A 6,000-nucleotide genomic window follows, 5' to 3' on the forward strand; every position below is an offset into this window, starting at 1 on the left:
GATATAAAAAGGCATTTATCAAAGGATGAAATACAAATAGCCAACAGACACATGAAAAGATGCCCAGAATCACCAGCCATCAGGGAAATGCAACTAAAAATAATGAGGTTTCACCTCACCCAGCTAGAATGGCCCTCACCCAAAAATCAAATCATAAAAAATGATAGGATGTGGGGAAAAGGTACCCTGACACTGCTGGTAAAAATGCAAACCAGTACATACTGGAAGACGGAATGGAAACTCCTCAGAAATATTAAAATACATCTACCACATGACCCAGTCATCTGACTCCTGGGAATATAATCCACGGAAAAGCAATCAGCATATGAAAACCATCTGTACTCTCATGTCTATAGCAGACTCATTCACAATACCTGGAATCAACCCAGATGTCCATCAACTAAAAAGCGAATATAAATAAAGACATTGTGGTATATATACACACAATGTAATAGTACCCAGCCACAAAAAAATAACATCTTGTTTTTCACAATACAGATGCAAATGGAGACCATTATGCCAAATGAAATAGACAATTTAAATAGCATAAGTAACTGATATAGAGAATACAAAAAATGTGATGCCAAGTGTGTTGAACTGACACTTTGAGATTTGATATTTGCCTATACGTCTGAGGCACAGTGGCTTTTCTAGTAACCACTTGTTGAATTCTTTATTTAGTGGAGGGTTAACCTTGTATTTATGAAGTAAATGGAAACTATGTCATTGCAAAAATTCAAAAAATAAGGAAGGAGAAGGCAGGATTGAGGGAGGGAGGGATATAGGGAGGGTTTGGCTGGAAGTATCATCTTGTTTTAAAAACTAGATTGTTGAAACACATGAAAGTTGTTAATGAATTAATGAAATCCATGCATGACATGAAAGAAAATTTCTCCCATGAAATTGAGATCTTAAAGAGAAATCAAAATGAAATCTTAGAAATTAAGAATTCAATAAAACAAAAAATGTGGTGGAAAACCTTAACACATTTGGTGAAGCAGAAGAAAGAAAATCCGAGTTAGATGACTTGCTGAAATCTTACAATCAGACCAAAAAAAAGAAGGAACTAGAAAACTAAAAAACAATGTTGGTCTTGAACTAGGCCCAGGTTGTGTGTATTGAAGGACACTGGCTGCAGAATTTGTGGCCTTGGCAAGATTAAAATCGTGGCAGGTCCGGAAACTGATGCTCAATTCCAGTTCACTAGTATTAAAAAATATTTCAACTCTTACACTCTTACAGGCAGAATGAATTCTGTACTGGCCATATATGGAGGCATTGCTTTGCTGGTCTTATACTTCAAATTAAGGCCTAATAAAACTCCAGCTGTGAAAGCAACATAAGTGGATTATAAAGTTTACTTCATTTGTCAAGTTCCCATGCCTGGAGAAGCTAATATCAACATGTGGAATTCAAAATGTACAATAAATTATGAACATAGAGGGAAAAAACAGTGTTGGAGATCTATGGGATACTATCAAATGACCCAAAATACAGTTTTAGGAGTTGCTGAAGGTGTCAAAAGAGAGAATGGCCGGCGCTGCGGCTCACTAGGCTAATCCTCCGCCTTGCGGCGCCGGCACACCGGGTTCTATCCCGGTCGGGGTGCCGGATTCTGTCCCGGTTCCCCCTCTTCCAGGCCAGCTCTCTGCTGTGGCCCGGGAGTACAGTGGAGGATGGCCCGAGTACTTGGGCCCTGCACCCCATGTGAGACCAGGATAAGTACCTGGCTCCTGCCATCGGATCAGCGCGGTGCGCCGGCTGCAGTGCGCCGGCCATGGTGGCCATTGGAGGGTGAACCAATGGCAAAGGAAGACCTTTCTCTCTGTCTCTCTTTCTCACTATCCACTCTGCCTGTCAAAAAAAAAAAAAAAAAAAAAAAAAAGAGGGAGAGAGAATGGATTAAAAGGGCTTTTTAGTGAAATAATAACAGAAAACTTGCCTAATTTGGAGAACAAAGGGACGTCCAAGTAGAGGAAGCACATAGAACTCCTAAAAGACATGACCAGAAAAGATCTTCACCAGAACACACTGCAGTCAAACTCTCTATACTAAAAGATTCTAAAATATGCATTAGAGAAACTCCAGATTACTTTCAGAGGATCTCCAGTTAGACTCACAGCTGACTTTGCGTTAGAAACTCTACAGGGTAGGAGAAAATGGCGAGATATATTCCAAGTCTTTTTTTTTTTTTAAGACTTATTTATTTATTTGAAGGTCAGAGTTACACAGAGAGGAGAGGCAGAGAGAGAGGCCAACTCTTAAAGAGAAAAAAAACTCAACCCGGAATACTGTACTCTGCAAAGCTCTCATTTATGAATGAAGATTGAACAAAGAACTTCCAAAAAAAAAAAAAAATTGAAAGAATTTGGCACCATCCGTATAGCCTTACAAAAAACGCTTAAGGATATGCTACACACAGAAACACAGTCATTGCTATTAAAGAAGGTGAAGGAAGAAAATCTCCCAATAGTACAAGAGAAACCCAAAGTAAACAATAGGAATATTTATGGGAAAATGGCAGGGTCGAGTTGTTACTTATCAGTAGTTACCTTGAATGTAAATGGTCTCAATTCTCCAGTTAAGTGACACTGGCTGGCTGAATGGGGGAAAAAAACAAAACCCATCTATTTGCTGCCTACAAGAAACACATCTCAACAACAGAGACACACACAGACTAAAAGTGGAAGGATGGAAAAATATATTCCATGCTAACCAAAAAAGAGCTGTGTAGCCATCCTAATAGCAGACAAAATAGACTTTAACACAGAAACTGTTAAAAGAGACAAAGAAGGGCACTATGTAATGATTAAGGGATCAATTCAACAGGAAGATATAACTATTATAAACATATATGCACCTAATTACAGGGCACCTATTTAAAAGAAATGTTAATTGATCTAAAGGGAGACATAGACTCCAATACAGTTGTAATGGGGGACTTCACTACCCCACTTTCATCAATGGACAGACCAACCAGACAGGAAATCAGCAAGGAAACAACGTTAATCAATACTATAGACCAAATGGACTTAATAGATATCTAGAACTTTTCATCCTACAGTTGCAGAATACACCAGTGCATGGAACTTTCTCTAGCACTGACAACATGTTAGGTCATCACACAAGTCTCAGCATTATGGAGATACCTCAGAGATCTGCATATAGACCTACCATAATAACCCAGCCATCCCACTCTTTGGAATTTACCCAAGGGAAATGAAATCAGCATATGAGTGTTATCTGTACCCCCATATTTATTGTGGCTCAATTCACAATAGCTATGATATTAAATCAACCCAAATGCCGGTGAACTGAACACTGGATAAAGAAATTATGGGATAATTATGAACTGAAGCCTGGATAAAGAAACCATGGAGTACTGCACAGTGGTTAAAAATGAATTCTGGTCATTTGCAACAAAATGGATGAAACTGGAAACATCATCTTTAGTGAAATAAGCCAGTACAAAGGGAAAAACACCATATGTTATCCCTGACCTATGACAACCAACAGAGCAACCTAAAAGGCAATCTGTGGAAGTGAAATTGACACTTTGAGAAGTAATGACTTTGAATAGCCCTTGGTTTTTTTTTTTTTCATATTATTTGTTGAACTCTTAACAAAGTTAATAATATGTGTATAAAGTTAATTGAAGATAGATCTTAGTAAACAAGGAGAGGCAGGAGGAGAAGGGGTGGGAGAGTGAGTGGGAGGGCGGGTATGGTGGGAAGAATCACCATGTTCCTAAAGTTGTACTTATGAAATATATGAAGTTTGTATTCCCTAAATAAAAGTTTTTTTGGGAAAAAAATTACCCAAACATCCTGAGTCCTGATTCTAAGTATGTTTCCCCCCTTCTGGTTCTGTGGAACATCTCTCTCTACATTGTCAAGGAATTGCTGCATTATGCAACCTTCTTTCACCAGACATCCAAGTTGTAGATGACTGAAAGGAATTTATACATGAGATTAGATGGGTAGAATCTGTACTCCCATGGCATGCTACAGAACAGATTCACAGCAACTAGGAACTACAGGGTTCAACGTTGCATCCAGGAATCTTGTTAGCATAAAAAGGGCAGCAGTGTTTACATCCTGCCTATAAATGGCTATTTAGCCATAATAACAAGCCAACTTAGAAGAGACAGAATAGGACTAAAAGTTTAATAGGGTAACATTTTTCATACAGATGTAGGTGATGTCACTGGCACTAGGCAAGCAGACAAACTCAAGGGACAACTTCTACTACTTCAAGTACCTGATCCAATGCCATGTGGAATTTAAAATACAGCAGTGACTATTCCCAGATTTGAGTGTTAACATCTGTACAAAAGATTGTTTGACACATTCTACAGAAAAAGAGATGAAAATTCAGAAAATATAAATCAACTGTGTGAAAACAGTGCTGATGACAGAGCTTTGAGCTTGCACTCAGCCCAGGGCTCTTTTTCCTCTCACATGCTGTCTCCTGTCACAACCTCTTTCCTGTGTTTTCAAACGGGGTGGGATGCTGCCTCCTGCTCCAAGGCCAAGCGCATCATGGAGAAGGGAGAACTGGAACATTCAAACCTATGCATTTACCACTCTGTATTCCTACATGTCATGGCCACAAATGTTCACTGGCAAGAAAGGCTGGTAGGAAATATCCTTTTCAGAAGTGTGGAATATGGTGTTACCTTGAGACTATCGTCAGAGCCTGAGCCACTTTACCTGCGCTAAGCTTGCAGCAAGGTGTTCTGTCAGCTTCAGTAGCTTGCTGAGAAGTTGTAGGAAGCCCTGCCCTTGGCAGCTGTCAGGGTCCTGCTGTGTTAGGATGTCCTGGAGATGCTAATGGATAAGTTTACAAAGAGCTCTTCCTTCTTGTAACTTCTGTTGCCACTGGGTCAGCTCTTAGGCCTGCTGTTGAATTAGCACATGGTATTCCCTAAATACAAGACTAGAGAAAATGTAAAGGTGGAGGGATCCCATGATATGGTCTCTGTATCTCTGCAGAGATTTGGTGAGAACATGCCTGCGGGGCTCTCTGCCCAGCATCATAGAAATGCCCACATGGCAGAGAAGAAGAAGAGAAGGAACATGAGCTTCCTCTTTATTTCAGAGAGAACTTAGGAGATTCCTGGAAAACAGCCTCTACAAACAATGCCAGGGTGCTTCCTCAGCTCAAAATGAAGATATTCCCTCAGTTCGTTACTTTAACCAAGGGGGTTTCCTTGTAAAAATGCACATGGTGCAATGTGCAATGCCTGCACAGAAGGGTACTCACAGAAACAAACCAGATGCAACTGCATTTATAAGAACCTAAGACAGTGTCCATAATCAGTCAGGGGGTGATGGAGATAGAATAAATGAGGTGGGAATCCAACAACATTGTGTGGATATGAAATGTCTCTGAGTTGCTCCCCTTCCTTTCTTCCATTTTATGTTACCTAAATTTAAACTCAATTCCTTGTTTTCAAAATGGAAAATGAAGCTGTAAGTTACCATTGCAGCCATAGTTTACTATCTTCTTTGTTGTATACCTGTATCATAAACATAAACACGTGTGAGGCTTATGCCTACTACATAAATCCTTGCCCTTTCCCTAGCCCATGTTAGCCCTCAGTTCCTCCAGCTGAGCTGCCCCAGTTCAGATACACATTCACCCTTCCACCTGCCTGCCCTGAGGGAGCCCCCTTGAGCTTCTCTGCAGCTGTCAGCTGCCAGCTGCCCATGCTGCAACTGCAGCTTCTCCCTCAGCACAGACTCAATCAGGTCTTCACACTCTTCACATTTTGAGAAAAGACACACACACACCTGCCTCAGTGAACAGTTATGCAAGCTAAGGAGAGGGAACTCCACCACAAGGCCCTATGGGAGGGATTTCATTTCTCTTCCTCCTAGGGACAGCCTATCTGATAACAACCATTTTTAAAATTGATTTATTTACTTATTTGGGATTGCTTCTTTAATTCACCCTGTTTTATTATTTTTTAACATTTTAAATTTACATTAGTTCTGG

The 6,000-nt window shown here is 40.1% G+C and overlaps 1 long non-coding RNA gene and 1 pseudogene across 1 annotated transcript in view; both read left to right on the top strand.

The window, feature by feature from the left end:
* Positions 1–2,358, top strand: part of LOC103348695 (uncharacterized) — a 45,606-nt gene extending 43,248 nt beyond the window's left edge. Inside the window, exon 5 of the long non-coding RNA XR_016230976.1 lies at positions 2,218–2,358. This is a non-coding gene — a long non-coding RNA (uncharacterized LOC103348695). The remainder of the gene's footprint in view (positions 1–2,217) is intronic.
* On the top strand, positions 703–1,486 carry LOC149127527 (ATP synthase F(0) complex subunit k, mitochondrial pseudogene; annotated as a pseudogene).
* Positions 2,359–6,000: the final 3,642 nt, after the last annotated feature.

This window comes from Oryctolagus cuniculus, chromosome 3 (assembly GCF_051225735.1).
Source record: "Oryctolagus cuniculus isolate XC-2025 breed Fujian yellow rabbit chromosome 3, ASM5122573v1, whole genome shotgun sequence".
In the NCBI taxonomy this organism is placed as follows: domain Eukaryota; kingdom Metazoa; phylum Chordata; class Mammalia; order Lagomorpha; family Leporidae; genus Oryctolagus; species Oryctolagus cuniculus.